The following is a 14410-nucleotide window of genomic DNA, read 5'->3' as shown; positions in this document are numbered from 1 at the left end:
TCGAGGTAACACCATAAGTGGACTGTGGATCCCAAGCATCCTTTTATCTTGTCTTCATATTGCGGGAGCACCATGTTTAGGGAAAGTTACGGGGTATGATTTCTTCAAATTTTAATAGGAAACCTTTGTTATGGTGCTCAACTCGACCTTGGTCGTCCGAAAAACCTTTTTCCTCTCTGGCAGGTGTCTACTGTTTGATGCAAGGACGCTCCAACATAGGTCTTTCCAGTTGCAAATTTGCCGTAATATATCGACTCATTATGATTGATATACTTGCTGCTGTTGCGTAGTCTAAAAAAAGAAGTCGAAATATGATACGACCGTGATATTGGAAATGGTCATACCCCTTCCGAGCCATTTACGGCCAATTCATGACCGAGAGATAAGTTGATAACACTAGTTTTCAATTGCCTATTGCTGTTTCAATTTCACAATCCATTTAAAACCACATAAGACGATTGTAATCCTATACATCTTTCGCCCGTTGGCATCTACCTTTTCGCATCTAAACTGAAGACATGTACGAGAGTACTTGGCGAGTTTCTTTAATGCAGTAACTGAAAGTCAGCTAAATTTTTAAATTGCCGTACGCGCCTTCAGAAGAAAATCCCATTCTGTCCCAGCTAAAACTGTAGTTCACATTTTATTTTCTTCTGACGCTTTCATCCATGGCAATAGGCAAATGTTCTCACTGCCGAATTCCTTGGAGATGGATTATCCTAATTTCTTCTGGTATCTAAACAAAACTGAAAAAATGCACTTAGTAGTACTGAGTGCCGTACATGCAAACATGGATACAAGACACGCAAAAAACTAGGGTCTAAAGGCTCCTCCACAGGAATTTGCTTGATGACAATGACACTAGCAATATGTTGAAAGCGTATCCTCAAACATCGCAGCATTGCTAGATCTTTGTTTTTCACTTTTATTGCCAATGAGAATCATAGAACTTCTAGATCCAATGCTTTTTTTTTTGTCCATCAACAATTTCAATTTATTCAAATCAGAATGTGATTACATGATTGCTTACAAAATTGACAAAAACATCAAAATACAAGATAATAAGAACCCTAATACAAATGAAGATCCAATGCTTGCAAGGTTTATTTTGTATTGACACATTCCGTGGGCTAGGCACAACCAAGCCGAAACAAAAAAAATACAAAAAATGAAAGAAAGCAAACTAGTTACTTATCAGTCAGATATACCTGTTGTTTCTTATGAACGATTTTTTGGGCACTAGCCCATTTTGGTGGGGGACTACTTTTTGATTCAATTGTCCTCCCTAAATTTTAAGGGTGTCCAAAATGATTAATGAAGACTAATCTGTCCTTATCTTAATTAAGGTTCCTAATAACCCACTAATCTTCTCTTAATCTAACCCACTAATAAAACCTAAACAACTGATTTCTTTAATCAGTTTCAAAAGAAGAAACTGTTCTTCTTCTTCATCTCCTCTATTCCTCTTTTTCGTTAACATCGACATTAATCATCGATTCGAAAAAATTTCATCGTCGATTAATCCATCCTTATAAGCAATGCGTACCAAGCAAACATCCAGACTTCCAGGATTGAGTCCGGGACTCCCACATATAATGAATCTCCCCAAAGAATTGCTAAAATTTAAAGAACTTGAAGAACCGTTTAGAGGCAAAATCAATCATCCAACCTCAACAAAGAAGTCCGATTCAAGTGAAATGCAAATCCGCGGGTAATTTCCTTCATACCCATTCCTTTTAATTTTTTTTATTCGAAGAAATCATCAAAACCCACTGAAAATGGTAGTTTCAGAGAGCTTTTCGGCTAGGAGATTTTTGAAAACCCTAGTTTTTGGATAACCGAACTGCCTATTTGAAGAACACTTCGGCAATGTCGCAAACTATAATAATTTTTAGGTAACCGAACTGTTGAGTTCGGTAAGCATAAAAGAATAATCTGCATAACCGAACTCTTTCTATGGATTTGAAAATTGGAGTTCGGTTGAATCGATATTTTGATATAGATAACCGAATTTTGTTATTGTACAATTCGGTTACCTCGCAGTTTCTATGGGAAAACCGAACTTTAGTATGTCAACCCCTAACATGTAGTTCGGTTACTTACATACTTTCACCAGGTCACCGATCGACTAGTTCGGTTTTTTCGACACTTACATACTAGATAACCGAACTTTTTACTGGTGACATTTTATGTATGATGTAACTCCATTTTTAATTTTTATGTGATAACAAAATATTTTTTTTATGTAATAATGTAGTTTTCATTCATTAAGAAAAAAGGAAAAAGATCTAATCTAGATCTAGATGAAGATTTGAGAACCCCCACCCCTCGTGGGAGAATACATTTGGATTTCCGAAACCGTGGTGCTAAAAATGCTAAACATGGAGGTGATGGAGGGGGGTCTTTAAAGGAAGTGAACCAAGATAATGTTCTTAATGTAATCCAAGGTGTCAATCAAGAGGTGATGGAGAATATAGAAGAAAATGATGATGATGAAGAGGAAGGATATCAAGACCAAGGAAATGAAGCTGTGGAGGAAGAAGACCAAGGACAAGGTTTACAAGGAGAAGGAGAAGAACAAGGAGAGGGCAAAGATGGGGAAGTACAAGAGGAAGAGGAGTATGAGGAAGAAGAGGAAGAACAGGAGGAGGGACAAGAGGATGAAGATCAGGAAGAGCATGAAGAGGAGGAAGAGGGTGAAGAGCAAGCAATTGTTCCCGTCAAAGAGAAAGTGAAACCGAAGCCGCCTAGTGCTAGATACTCGTACATTCCACATCCTGACTTGTGTTTGTCACCAGTGAGCTCAACTTATGGTACTCCAGTGGATGGAGGGCAAACTCTGTTTGGCTACAAACATTCATGGGCTGCGAATATCTATGCGACAAAGGTATTCTCAACTAACAAAACGATTTATTGTTTTTGGACATGTTTCATTAAGTATTAATAGTTTGATGTTCTTTTCGTAGGATCATAATGATGCAATTCGTCGTCAAAAGGCGGCCGCTTGGGATCTGTCCAAGGAGTGTCTCGAATTTCAGGCCAAGGTTAAAAAATGTGTTGTGGAGAGCTATTGAGCTCCAACATGTGAATTTTGACACTGTTGGCGTATCCGCATTTCTCGAGAGACATTATCCCGAGACATATACAATGCATCTTCCATTTGGCGAGATGGGGATTACTCCCAATGATTGCAAGAACATCACCGTCCTACCTGTGGAAGGTAAATGTCTTAGAGAAGGTTTCGACCCATCGATGCGTTATGAATCTCTTGAAGCGTTAGCTCTAAAATGTCTAGGATGGAGTGCAAAACAGTCCCAGTGTGAGTTTAGACGTGCTGTGAAGTCTCCTGAATGTGGCGATGAGTATAATCCCAGAGAAGCAAATGGATCCTTAAAGAAGAAGTTCAAGACATTTAAGTTGGTAAAGTTGAAGAAAGCATTTGAAGGGACAACTCAGAAAGTGAAGAACGAAAAGCTGGTGATGGACGAGGATACCCTTAGGCACCATGTCACCGCTTTTTGGTTATATCAGCTAGGAACCGTGATTTTCCCCGACACTTCTGGAAACAAGGTGAATGCACATTATTTGCAGCTTTTGGAGAATCTCGATGAGATGAACAACTATTCTTGGGCCACCAGTGTGCTTGCGTTTGTTTTAGAGAAGATGAACAAAGGGTCGAGGATTAAGACAACTCAAATTGGAGGTTACTTAACTCTTGTTCAGGTGACCTTCTACATTGTTAATCGTCGAATTATTCACTGAAATTTTCATATCATATATGTTGGTTAATTTATTTTTTTTTCGCATAGGTTTGGATCTACGACCACTTCCCTACATTGGGATTGGCTCGGGAAAAGCCAAATTATCCCTATAACAAACCTACAGCTGGAAAATGGGTGTTTTTGGACGCACAAAAGAAGTCTAAAGAAGAGCAGTTGGCTTCGTTGAGGGAGAAATTGGATGATCTAACAGTGAAGGATGTTTTATTTCACCCATACGGCGTACCAGATAATGTTGAAGTAGATGAAGCTGATTTGAATGGTTACTCTTCCGTCACGGCTTACTATGGACCAATTTGGCATCCTGAGGGCTACACACTATATAATCCAAGGAGAATACTAAGACAACTTTCTTGTGTCCAAATGGATCCCGAGGTGGAACGTGAAAATTTCACTTTGCTGGTTCAAGGAACAAAGAACACCGAGAATTACTTTGATGGGAAACATCAACCAACTCCTACGGTAAGTCATTGGAATAATCCAAACCCGTTAAACTTACCTCAAGGTGATTTAGTACCTTGTGGTGCCGATGTAAATGCAGCTGATGAAGATTATATGGAGTTTTATCAAGAGATTAGTCATCCTATTGTGATAAATAGACAACAACAAGCTATTTCTGATAAGTTGAAGGAGAAGGAGGCTAAGAAAGCTAAAAAGAAGATGTCAATTTGTGGAGACGTATTCTCATTATATTTAAAGTTGTTATAAAGTTTTGAAAAAATATTTAATTGTGGTTATATTTTGGAAATAGGTGAAGAAGGGTACCCAATTGTTGAAGAAATGGATGACTAGAATCCGTAGTGGAGAGTCGATGTCGCCAATGGAACAAACCCAGTACCACAACCAGTGAGAGCAGTTTATATCTCAAAGAATGGTGGATGAAATTCGTAGGAAGCAAATGAAGAGAGGTTGAAAACAAGGAGAAGGTTAAAGTCGCGACGCTGCCGCGGTGGAAGAAACCGGTGGAGGAGATGAAACCCCTACTGATGAGGAAGTTCCACCTAAGAAAAAGAATCATGGTCAAAAAGGAAATAAACCGGTTCGTCGTAGTGGTCCTAAGTGATTTCGTTTGGTTGTTATTTCAAAAAACATTTTACTTATGGATTTCGTATGGTTTAATTTCAAATGTTTGTGTGTTTTGAACAATTAGTTGAACAATTTCGTATGGTTTAATTTCAAAATAACTCTATTGATTCAGAAATCTCACAACTACACTCTGAGGTTTGTTTTATACTTGCTAGTGTATTTACTGTATGTTCAGTTGGTTATATCACCTTCAAAAAAAAGTTCGGTTCCAACACTATATAAATGTATAACCGAACAAAATGTTCGGTTGGATGCAACTTTTAACGGATTGCCGAACTTAAAGTTCGGTTTTCTAGCGATATTTGTCTCATTGCCGAACTACTTTCAGTTGACTGAAAATTTGAATTGTCCTAAAAAACACAGTGTTCGGCTACCTGGTGAAGTTTTAAAGGTCACCGGACTTAATTGATAACATATATATCTACCAATAAACAAAGTTCGGCAAAGTCGTATAATATAATGCAAACCGAACTAGTATCTGTCAACTCAAAAGTAGACTTCAAAAAACATAGTACATGATTCATAAGCATGCTTAATACCATTACAAGTGTCATTTAATCATCTTCAAGTGAAACAACACCTTCATGTACAATTTCGTCCGACTTCTTCAAAGCTTTCCACATCTCCATGTTATGCTCATACATAATACACCAACCCAACATTATATCGGGGTTGAATGAAGGCCAATAAGAGGTTCCACATATAGGAGGCAATGGAAAATCGGGTTCTAACCGGAGGACTATAAAGTGGTTGTTGTCGATCAATGCAATCACACATCTCTTTCGTTTGAGTTGCTCCACACATACCGTTGTTTTTGGGGTGTATGTGAAACTAACATATTTTGAGAAATAATGAACCACACAATTGAATGCATCGGCAATCAAGTGTCCACATATCGACATGCTCATCCAATAATCCATGGTGACCGGATGGCCCCTATGAAGACGACTTTGAAACCTAAAAAATTGCTTGTTGATACTTCCCTCCCCGGACAACATTGTCTTGTAAAAGGCCGGATTCCCCCTTAGTTTCCTCAACAACGTTTGCCTTACATGAGTGAATGGGCACCCACCTTTTCGTTTGGCACCTTCGATGAAAGGCCCTAGTTGTTGTACGATAACATGAAAACCACAATTACCATCTGGAGGAACATTGTCGGTGGATATAACGAATTCTCTAATGTATAGAGGTAAATTTTCCAAGTAGTGTTTATTCTTATACGTTGGTTTACCATCCATTAGATGAGCCTTTTGTTGTATGGGGCACATTGGATCCTTAATCTTCACGTCTTGGGAAGATGGTTGAGTAGGTGGCATATGAGTTAGTTGTTTTGGTGGCGATGGACACATCAGACCCTTTTTCTTCAAATCTCGCTCACTTGTTTCGCCTTTTTCCGCAATACTCCTACCCCGTTTCTTAGACTCCTCCAAGTACTTTGCGTTGGTCCACTCATGTGCACAAGGATCTCTAGTAGTTGCATTTTGCTCACTCTTCTTCTTAGCCAACACCTTTGCATATTGTCTAAGTTGTTTTTTTGTTTCTTTGGAGCGTGGCCTACCTTTCCCTTTGCCTTTTTGCGGTTCATGAACATTCTCCGAAGTTTGTGGATATATGATTGTCCTCATGTCATACCAAAACATTTTTTTTTTGGAGCTTGTTCATTCCTCGATACATCTCTATTACGGTTCTTCCCATTTCATTGTCACCAAACTCTTCTCCGGCTTCTTCTCCCTTTGGAGGAGGGATAAAACTTAGATGCTTCCAAAACGGATCAATGTCGCTTAAATGGATTACGCCATGCTCATAGTTGAGTATCATATGGCGACAAGGGATTCCCATGGACTTCTTCATGTTACAAACACACACCTCATCCGACTTGGTTTCCCACTTTTCAATCAACTGGACTTCTATAATCAACAACTTCATACATTGTCGAGATACGTTGTAATGAATTCCCTTGAACAAATTGTAACTATCATATTTTCCCCTTATTTTGAATATGAGGCTTTTTTTGAAACTTCTCTTTAATTCTGTCAAAGTCGCGCTTGAAGTAATTTTCCATAGCATTCCACACGGTTACGAAATTATCGACACATCCAAAGAGATTCTTCTTCAACCGATGGTGAGCCGACTCTACCAAACTTGTTGCTTGATTTCCCAAATGTTTATAATGGTTCGTATAGGCATAAACAAACCTCTCTTTGTGCATTTTCAACCATTGACGAAGAACATACGATACAACATCGGGGTAATCGGGAGTATCCCAATGCGCGATAAACTCCGCAAGAGTTAGATGATACTCTTCCTCGGTAAGATACCAACACACCGACTCCCATTCACCATTAAAAGCAACCCATTTAGCGTGGTTTAGTTCGTATTCATTTTCAACTTTCTCTTTTGCATCCACTTGTTTATCTTCCGGTAGATTTTTAACCGTATCATATAGCTTTTTCTTGGGAGGATATATTATTGGCTTGCACTTATGGATCAAATTACACCATATATGAAACGTACAAAGCATATTATGGGATAATGGAAACATTACCTCTATTGCATTCATCAATGCGACTTCATTGTCGGTCACTATAACCCCGGGAATATCATCGCCTCGGAAGATTGCCTTAACTTGTTGAAGTGCCCAAATGTAACTAGGTTCTTGCTCGTCGCTTAAGAAACAAAATGCAACGGTAAACGGTGACTTTGTCGAAGTACGCCCAATAATATTCAACAATGGCATCTCGTACTTGTTCTTCTTATAAGTGCAATCCATTATTAGAACTTCATGAAAGCATTGATCCAATTGAACACTCGTCGGATGCGAAATGAAGAGTTGGGTTATCTCTCCATCCGAATCCACATCCTTTTGAACCCCGTAGTCATTCTCTTTGGCCAAGAAAAACAATTGCTGCATCACTTGTCTATCTCTCAATTCCTTCCTTTTAATTGTCTCAACTGCATTGTAAATGGTGAATAAAGACGAGTGGTTATCCTTATTATCTTCCTTTAGTATTTGGAGAATTTGAACCGGTGAAAGACCCATTTTCCTCATTTTCCCCACCTTGTCCATTTCTTCCGGAGTTAGCTTTGCCGCCATGAAATGTCCTTCAAGATACTCCGGACGAGGGTGGTTATGACGACCTTCCATAACCCTGTAGAGAACCCATCCATTCAAATCTTTGTTGTGATTAAATGATAGCTTGAATGGGCATTTAATCTTCTTTGAGAAAATTTTGTTCTTTCTATTTGTCTTTCCATTATAAACATAACTCTTCCTCTTGTGGCTTCTGTCGGGATCACCGCTTCTCTCACAAACCATTTCAAAGCGAGTTTTTGATTCATTCCCATTTAAAACTAATACACACATTTGTTTTTGTGCATGTTGTCTAGCCCAACTCTTTGCGTCCGCCGGATCATTGAATACCAAGTCATTCATGTAGTGATGGGATGTGTCCTCGTACAAAATTTTAACCGGGGAAGGTTGATTTTCCATTGGTATTTGATCACATTCAACCTACGATAAATAGGAAAACGTCAATGACAACCAAAAACAAGAAACACCTACAAGTTCAGCAATGAAACAAATTTATCGGCATTACCGAACTTAAAGTTCAGTTTTCTAGTCACTTGATATGTTTAACGAGCTTGCCAAACTGGCATAAAAAATTTTCTACGAAAAAGTTCGGCAACCCATATAGTATACTAGACAAAACCGAACTATTCTATGTCTACTCTATACTATTAGTTCGGCAATGTTATCTGCAAAAATGTAACCGAACTTTCAAAAACCTCCATTAAAATGTAGTTGGGTTACCTGCGTCTGATACGTTAAGTTACCGAACTGCACATACAGAGGAGTTCGGTTACATCGCATTGCATATCTGGTAACCGAACCAACTTGACCTAGCCGAAATTTTTTACTAAAATTTTCATTTTGGCCATTTTTTGCACATTTCAAGCTACATTAACTAAATTTGAGCCATACCTGAGTACCCATATCCTTATCTTCTGGTTGTGGCTGATTAAATTCATCATTTGGGTCGTTTGCTTGAGTTTGGGGAAAATAACATTCATCATCTAACAAATAACGCATACCTGGATTGTTAGAAGTATTGACAAATACTCTAGGAGATGAAGGAGGTTCTGATTCTGAGGAGGAGTTATCATCACATGAATCACTCATATCATATTTAGAAAGCTCAAAAAAAAAATTTATGGGTGGAACCCTATTTTCCTTCATCTTCTCTTCTTCTCTCTAAATTATTCAGATTCTAATAAAAATACCCTATTAATAACTCACTAACAACTAATTAATCATTACACTAACACTAATACTAACGTTGTTTTAATTAATAAGGTTTATTGGGAATTAATAAAAACCAAAGATAAGGGGTGGCTGGATTTTACTTCAAAATATCCACCCCAAATTAATGGGTAGTCCCCCACCAAAATGGGCTAGTGCCCAAAAAATCGTTCTTTCTTATCAACAACCAAAATTCCTCCGAAGTCCAGAGAAAACTCCTCCACTCTAAGCCCAACCCAAGTACTAGCAGGGTGAATGCTGGCCAAATACTCAGTAGCTTTATTAGTTTCTCTATGTTCGCAAGGTGGTCATCAGAAAAATTGATCTTTTATATATACATTCATGAACCATTTTTTTTTTGTTGATGCCCTAAATTAGTGGTCCTTAGACTACATCCAAATTACTTAAATTGGAGTGGATTTCAGCAATTACAGGGTTCGAACCCCTACCTCCACAGTAGAAGGGAGCATACCAACCACCAGACCACTTGGTGAGTGAATTTCAACATTCATGAACCATATCGATTTTTGTATATAAACACATCATTTTCGTATATAAAGCGGCTGAAAAATGTAGGTGCCAATGTGAAGAATAAAACCAATAAGACTTTGGTATTTACTGAATGTTTTTCCTATTTCTCACACTCATTTTTCCTATTTCCCATTCACATAAATTCCCATCCCCAATAATCATATGTACTACCCATATTAATTTTTCATATCTCATAAATACCATCTCTTGATTTTTTATTTGCAACCAACATTACAATCATCCACCAACTAAACATAAAAACCTAATTTACAGATGACTTTTTCTCCATCTTCACCACGACCATTATATGTTCTTCCTCACCTCCACAATGCACCACTACACCAAGCTAAATAAAAATATAGTGATTTACATATTTGAGTAATCATGGAAGCACATTTTTGAGCTCATTACCGAGCAGATAAAAAGGCATTTGTGGATGGAATGAGGAAAGATTCATTAAACACAGAAAGATTGTTGATCCTGATGCAATAACAAGTATCTATTCTAGTGTAGGTGTTGAGAAATTATGCAACACGTGACCAAGTAAATGGATAAAGCATTTGAATGTTCTGTACACATACGAAACTCCTCTTTCACAAATTATGATCTTTAATTATGCCTTTCTTTTCCTTTCTGCTAAGCCTTAACACACAGGCAGCCTTTGTCTGCGCTAATAATTTTGTTCTTTCAAGTGTTCGTATTATGATTTTCTTCGGCTTAGTACACCTGAGCAGATGTATAAATGGATCTGGGTTATGCTTGATGGAAAACTAGATTTTCAATCATAGAAATCTTTTTGGATATTAGATTCATCTAGGGTTTTGATATTTTTTTCCTAGGTTTTTAATAAGCGTATCTTGGTTAGTAATAATTAAACGATTAATTCATATAGATGTACTATAAAAACTTGAATAAAATCTAACCAAGGGTTTCTAATGTGTTGGATTCTTAATGATATTTTCTTTTTAATCAACCAAGAAGAAGAAGACAAACAAAAATTATGGTTTTACTTAATTTGACTTTTGCATTTGGTAAATAGGAAAAAATTAAATTGGAAAGTAGATTAATTTTAAAAATTGCGAAGGGATGGGAAATAGGAAAAATGAGTGTGAGAAAAAACCTTACTAAAGGCCACTTTTACCATTTTGTATAAATGGGTGAATTTGTTGAGTCACTTCAGAGCAGTTGAGGATAATAGTCCTCCTCTCGTCGGTCCTTTTTAGATAAAATCCAAGAGTCCATTAACCAATGTTGCAATATTTTCTTGTTTTCACTTTTTTTATGCCTTTGCAAGAACCATAATATTGGACATATCAAAAACTTTATAGGCATACAAAGTCATTTTCCTAACCAGGGTGTATTGATAAGGGGTGTCTAATGGGTATGAATGACCTATATACCCTTAAACACTTCGAAAATATTGATTTATAGGCTTTAGGTTCGGCTGACTCGTGTTGATGAGTTATCAGCCGAACTTCCCGCTGTAGACTGAATTCTTTCGATCTTGTTTTGATCATAACTTCTTCGTCCAATGTCGGAATGGCCTCATTATTTTTGCGTTATCTTTGTATTTTCATTCTCTTGAAGATTAAGATAAAATCTACTTGATTTTAATGGGTTAAAATCTACGATTTTCATTATATAAGCTGAACCATTAACATTTGTTATTCCTAAACTCTCAGGAATAGGTTCGGCTTACATCTATGAGCCGAACCAACCCATTGATGAACAGTTCGGCTTACATCTATGAGCCGAACCTCACATAATTTTTCTTCCAGATCACACAGGACTAGGTTCGGCTTTATGATATTTTTAAACAAGCCGAACTAGTTGGTTCGGCTCATAACAATAACACTTTCAGCTTGCCGAACTGTTCATTAGTTGTCAATATCCAGGTTTCAGATCAAGGTTCGGCGCATAATTTAGGTGAGTTGTGAGCCGAACCTAGGTTCGGCGCATCATTTAGTTGCGTTGTGAGCCGAACCTAGGTTCGGCGCATAATGTTGTTGTTTTTGAGCCGAACGGTTCTTCAAATTTTCAGCCTGAAAGTGTATATGAACAGTTCGGTTGATACGATTTTCATTATATAAGCCGAACCATTAACATTTTTTATTCCAGAACTCTCAGGAATAGGTTAGGCTTTCTAGGAAAATTTTATACAAGCCGAACTAGTGTCTAGCAAATGTTCGGCGCATACCTAAACAGTTTCAGCTAGCCGAACTATTCATAAAGGGATCGGTTCGGCTCATAAATGTAAGCCGAACCTTTTCATCCTCCATTGAATCATTCTCGTAATCTAGGAAATCAACCATTTGGGAATCATTGTTGTAGTTGATGTGTATTTTCCTAGGTTTTTTAGATGATATATGACACTCCTCATCCTCCATTGAATCAATAATTAGAATTTTCTCACTTTCTCCTTCTCTTTCTCTCCTTCTTAACCAAACCAAAACTTTGATTTTTCCCCCCCCCAAATTTTTCATCTAAACAACTCTTATAATTCTGAAAATTATTTTAATCGCTAAACAAAATATTTAATCACTAATCAAGATTAATAACACTAATAAGTAAAGGGCAGATTTGCCATTAAAATTTTTTTGGGTTAAGGGGTTATCTGATTTTGCTATTTCACAACCTTTTTTGTCTTCATTCAGTATGCCTTGGAAGATTTTGGTATGCCCAATATTATGGTTCCTTTGCAATGATGGTACTAGTGCCAAATTTAGTTGGAACGACAACCACTAATCCAACCCACTCGCAAAATAATTGGCGGGCTGGATCTGATCCGCTGTTGTATCCAAGCCTACAACCCAGCTAAACTAATGCGTAAGCGTGAATGGTGACAATCTAGGGGATGATGACTTCTGTTACATTGAAAATTAGCCCATAAACTAGGCTAGTAAATTAGTGAATAAGTGAGAGAGTGAGTTGAAAAATCAGTGACTCGGCGAATCAATAAAAAATCTTTATAAAAAACGTTTTTTTTTTTTGTTTTTGTTTGGTTTTTCTTTCTTTCAACGAGATTTTATCTGCATGAGAAACAAAAATATTTTAACTTTAGAATCCTAATTGTTACTAGATACAAAGTTTATATAATTATTATTTAATATTTGTTATTAAAATGGAAGAAAATTCATCAAGTTCTCTGTCTACACCATCTGAAACCCTAGAAAAATCAATTAGAAACTTACTGGAAGATCATGTTGGTACTAAGTACTAATACTTTGATTTCTTATAATGAGGTAATACTACAAATCTTTTGTCTTATTATTTAACTACATATTGTGTTTATAATTATTGTTTGTACTATTTTATTATGATTATACCGTGATCTACGTAATTTAAGTCATGCATATGCTATTACAGAATGAAAATGATGTACCAAATCATGAATAACAAATAATAAGGTCATAGCCAGCTCCAATCCAACCTCTGGACACTGGTTTTATCGATGTAACCATAGATTGGAAAATGTAGCTCTGAATGGTCATTGTGGATTTCGTGCTTGTGCCGAAATGTATGGATTATTTCCGGTGGATGGTTGGAGAACCGTCAAGAGACGCATGCTGAATGAACTAGAGAAGAACCGCGACTTGCATGTCCCACAAATGGGTGGAGAAGAAAGTTACAATAAAGTAACTAAATCTCTTAAATACACATACAATATTGCAACACAGTCTTACTGGATGACCTTGCCTGAGATGGGATATAATTTTGCTTTAGCATTCAACGGTATCTTTACAGTTATTTCGGACAATGAGAACAACTGCTTTTTACCCTTGACTACCACCCCCCTAGAGATGTCAAGAATGTATCAATCTTCAATATAGATAATCGACATTTTGTGAAGGCAATCCTCAAACCAGGAGCTCCTACTCCACCGGTGTATCCCGGATGGGAAAACGTATGCAAATAAGCGACACTTTTGTAGACTCCTCATTATGAAAAAATGCATCAAGGGTGGAATGAATTTGTCCCATCACAAGTCCAAGATGGCTCTACTCAAACCATAGACCTTAGTTAAATGCTTAAATTTCTGAGTCAAGTATTGAACTTTTTTGTTCAGTTACTTTAAAATTTTTAGTTTTGTTTTGGATATTATAAGGTTATTTAAGTTTAATCTTTTTGTATTACATGTTTTAATTTTCAATCTCGTTTTAATTTTTTTTCCATAATGTGATTTTTATTTTCCTCTGACTTTGAGAACTCACGGACCCTCTGGTAGTCGAGAACTCATCGAATTCTCATATACCAGACCCATTGTGATTTTTCTTTTCCCCGGACTTTGAGAACTCGCGGTCCCCCTGGTGGCCGAGAACTCATCAAACCTCGTATACCAGACCCGCCGTGGTTTTTCATTTCCATTTAGTTTGAGAACTCACGGTCTCTATGGTGGTTTATAATTCATTGAATTCTCGTATACCAGACCCACAGTGAGTTTTGTTTTTCCCTGACTTTGAGAACTCATGGAACCAATGATGGTCGAGAACTCATCAAATGGAAAAATGGAGTAAATGTTTTTAAAACATCTACTTTGAATGGAAATCATAGTGGGATATTTGATTTGTAATTAGCAGTTAGTTGTTTCCTTGAATCTGGTTTTGAAGAGGGATGCAGGTTTAGGTTTGGGTGACACCACGTACTAGTAGATGGTCAAATTAGTCTGGAAGTTGAGTTACAGGTTCATATTTGGGTTACACCTTGTAGTTTGACA

Source organism: Papaver somniferum, chromosome 7, assembly GCF_003573695.1.
Source record: "Papaver somniferum cultivar HN1 chromosome 7, ASM357369v1, whole genome shotgun sequence".
Lineage (NCBI taxonomy): Eukaryota > Viridiplantae > Streptophyta > Magnoliopsida > Ranunculales > Papaveraceae > Papaver > Papaver somniferum.
Note: the sequence above shows the minus strand (reverse complement) of the source record.